This window comes from Pyxicephalus adspersus, chromosome 1 (assembly GCF_032062135.1).
Source record: "Pyxicephalus adspersus chromosome 1, UCB_Pads_2.0, whole genome shotgun sequence".
NCBI lineage: Eukaryota > Metazoa > Chordata > Amphibia > Anura > Pyxicephalidae > Pyxicephalus > Pyxicephalus adspersus.
This window is the reverse complement of record NC_092858.1, coordinates 98,966,483-98,970,121: the sequence shown is the minus strand read 5'-3', so window position 1 is coordinate 98,970,121 and position 3,639 is coordinate 98,966,483. Positions and strand designations below refer to the sequence as shown.

At 35.0% G+C, this 3,639-nt stretch overlaps 1 protein-coding gene across 1 annotated transcript in view; it reads right to left on the bottom strand.

The window, feature by feature from the left end:
* The window catches only part of HTR1D (5-hydroxytryptamine receptor 1D), a 23,526-nt gene extending 20,561 nt beyond the window's left edge, over nt 1-2,965 (bottom strand). The window contains exon 1 of the mRNA XM_072398743.1: nt 2,730-2,965. The gene's annotated coding sequence lies outside the window, so the exon portion shown is untranslated. The remainder of the gene's footprint in view (nt 1-2,729) is intronic.
* Between the last annotated feature and the right edge of the window lie 674 nt (nt 2,966-3,639).

Below are 3,639 nucleotides of genomic sequence, written 5' to 3'. Positions count from 1 at the left end.
CTATTGCTTGTTTATAACCCATTATTGCTGAACCATATTATTTCCAGCGGTGGCATTAGTAGGGTTAGAGTGTTCTTAAAATTGATCTTTTAAAAAAAACGGTTAGATGGTTACCTTTCCACTGTCAGGGTGATATCATCGTCCATATGGTAATATCCCAGGAAATGTTGTTCTTATATGATATTTTGACACAAATGTCCATTGCAAACAAAAGAGGGGAAAGTCATTTGTAAGTTATAACAATTTGTATTATTATGGTGGTATGGTAAATGTGTGTTATATGAAAAATAGCTCTTGGTATGAGACAGCTAAATTTGCACACTACAAATTTGCCAGATTTTTGGCTTGTGCATTTTTTTTTTCACCATATATTAACACAGTGCACAAATCGCATTGGGATAGCATTCATTTAAAATTGCACAATCTATTACAGTATTGGGTACCATGCCTGCACAGCCCATGCATTTTTTATGGAAAGATACCAAAAAAAGGGATAGTTAATGAGCCCCTTGCAACAAAAAAATACCTACAAACAACAAAATTTTCTTAAGCTCAGTGTATGATCCTGGGTATCCTGGCATATTACTAGATTGTAAGCTCTTCGGGGCAGGGTCCTCTCCTCCTATATCACTATCTGTATTAGTCTGTCATTTGCAACCCCTATTTAATGTACAGCGCTGCGTAATATGTTGGCGCTATATAAATCCCGTTTAATAATATTAATACCCCAAGTTGGATGTCCAGGATGTCCAGGAATTGTGTCATTCTGGCCTGGCCAATCAAAACCTGAACCAGGAAGAAGAACGGGTAAAGATGGTGGTGCCAAATTGCAAACAGGCAACTAAGTTTATTTTATTAATGACCTAACTGCTTGCATTTTTTATTTTTATTGCTTCATTCTGCTTTAGAATGCCCCACCAGTATGCATACGGTTTAAAATAATAACTCAGAATGATAATAATTTTTACACTGAATAACTTATTTAAATATTTTATAAGAAAAAGGGGATTAGGTAAGTCAGCCTGGTCTTTACTAACCTTATCCTGACATTCTTCCTGCCCACTTAGGAGTTGTAGGTGTTGCTGCCTACCTATTCCTAAAAAAATCCAGCAAAGGCAGAGAGACCCTCTCATAATGGTCATGATAGTCCCAGAGACTCAATCAAGGTTGCCCAACACTTCAAAATCTATGAAAATGAAAGTATCAGATTATAAAGAAAGATTCCTCATTTTGTAGGTTGTCGAATACAGAAGGTTGGTTGGCTGCCTATTTGGGGGGTAGGAAAATCTGTTTGTCCCTGTGTGAGGGGAAATTTCAAGATGCCTTACCCAAACCTGTTTAGCCTGATATTTTGTAAAGATTTGGTTGAGCTTTCTGGACACTTTTAAACTATACTAACTACATGCAGATACCTATTTGTTTATTTAAAACTATGTTAATGGTAAAAAACCATTGTTATGTTATACTGAATCTTGCCACAGTTATTTTATAGGGATCTACCAGCTTCAGAATCTGATCACTTTACAACTTGTTTCTACTATTGGTTAATGACTGTTCATTCTTTCCTAGGCTCTCCAGGCACAGGCATACATCATAAATGGAAATAATGCATGTCCTTGAATCTTCTTCACAAGCTCTCACACACCCCCAGTTTATTGCAACGTAACATTCAGCAGATGTACATTAACAAGGATTTTCACTGTTTCTTTATTAAAAGTTCAAATTCAACTAGCACACTAAACAGTATATTCAAATTACATATTGATTGTCAAGATTGGGCTAATTTATTCACGGTTCAATCTTTGCAAGCCACTAAAAAATGAGTTACTTTGTGGTGTATTACTTAGGGTAAAGATAAGGAAAATAAGATATATCATTTTAGTGCAAAAAAAGGAACACTTCATTCTAAGTTTCATATGCAATCACTTTAAAAATATATGGAGCTTCCATTTCTAGACATCCTGCCTGTTCCTCTATAGGGATACATCAATACATTTACCAGGTCAAGGAAACCATTTATAGACTGACTGGTCCACATAATACAAACTATAGGAGTGTTTTTGTACAGAAGTTACAAATTCAAGTACAATTTGGTAAAAACGAAATCAGGGAAAAATATATCTATTTCATTTTTCTTATTGATCTTGTCTAGCACAGCACTTTTATAGAAATATATACCAAACTGTACAATAACACCAATCTGATCCTGTGAAAGAGTTGTGAGTTTTAAAGAATATAAACAAACCAATAAACCAGAAAACACCTTGTAGGTAGCCAAATCTTAATGTCCTGGGAGCTTAAATTTGACATGACTGCATTGATCCCTAAACATCAAAGAATAAATTACAGTAATGTAAACAAATTACAAATTAACCTAACTGGGCAAGTCTGCTTAATTTAACCATTTCATTATCTGGCTAATCAGTTTCTTTATTATGCCCTGTTTTAAAAATAACTCATATAAACTGTTGACATCTAACATCCAGTGCATGACCTTTTCTTTTTATAGGCAAAAAATTATGAACTATTAGATGTCTTGTGCTTTAAACAGCAGTACATTTAACAGAGCTTTCAAGCTGCAGCACACGAAAGCAAATTTAAAGAGCATAGAAAGAGCAAAGAAAAAGTAAAAAGATATTTGCTATGTAAGTATATACACTACAAGTATCTCATGTATTCATCAATTGATGCATTCATTAACAAGAAGAAATAATATAAAATGATCTAACCCTATTTATTACTTGGCAATAAATCCATCTTCTGTTTATTGCAGGATTTGTATTCCACATTCTGGCCGTTTATGCAAGAAATTTGTCATCTTCATACTTATTCTTCTAATTCTTCAGTGTTTCAAATCCTGATAATCACTCTTGGGTACTCCAGAAAATGCTGATTTCTGCTAAGTTCCATTGTGGAAGGATTGTTTTAAAGTGCAGAATAGTACAGAGCAGTGCTTGCTACTGAAGCTTATAGCTGCTGTTCATATTGATGTAGGATTCACAGTATAAGCTAAGGGAGGAGTTAAATTGTTCACATCAGCACATACAGAGAAGATTAACCTGTAATGAACAGCATTGTGCAAAATGCAAATAAACAAATGAGTACACTACTGTCTTGTTTTATTACTATATATATATATATTATCAAATATTTTCTCTCACTCTCTCTCATTTATTTTAATAAGTGGTGAATGGTATGCCATAAAATATTGTGTCTAGGCACAGTTATAGAAATATTTGTATGCAAATATGCTTAACCAGACGTGGACAAATGTTCATAGACAGAAGGCACGTTCACAAAAAGCCACAGTGCAATGCACAGAAGCAATGTTTTTTTTTAATATTATTGTTATACAAACTGCACCAAATGTAAAAATAAATTATAATTTTTTTTATCAATCTGCCTTGTGCTGGGAGCATGTTGGACCGCTTCTCCTAATGTACAATGGCCCAGATCTGTGGCAGCCAACAGTGAGCCCCTGTGCAGAAATGTTGAGGGGGGACTCCCTGCCCTCAATGACCATGCCCCGCCTATATGCCCTCACACCTCACATTTCTGCCCACCTTCACATGCCACCCCCACAACCAAAATTTAGAACTCTAGATGGTAGTTGTGTCAGTTCATCTTATCCATCATAGT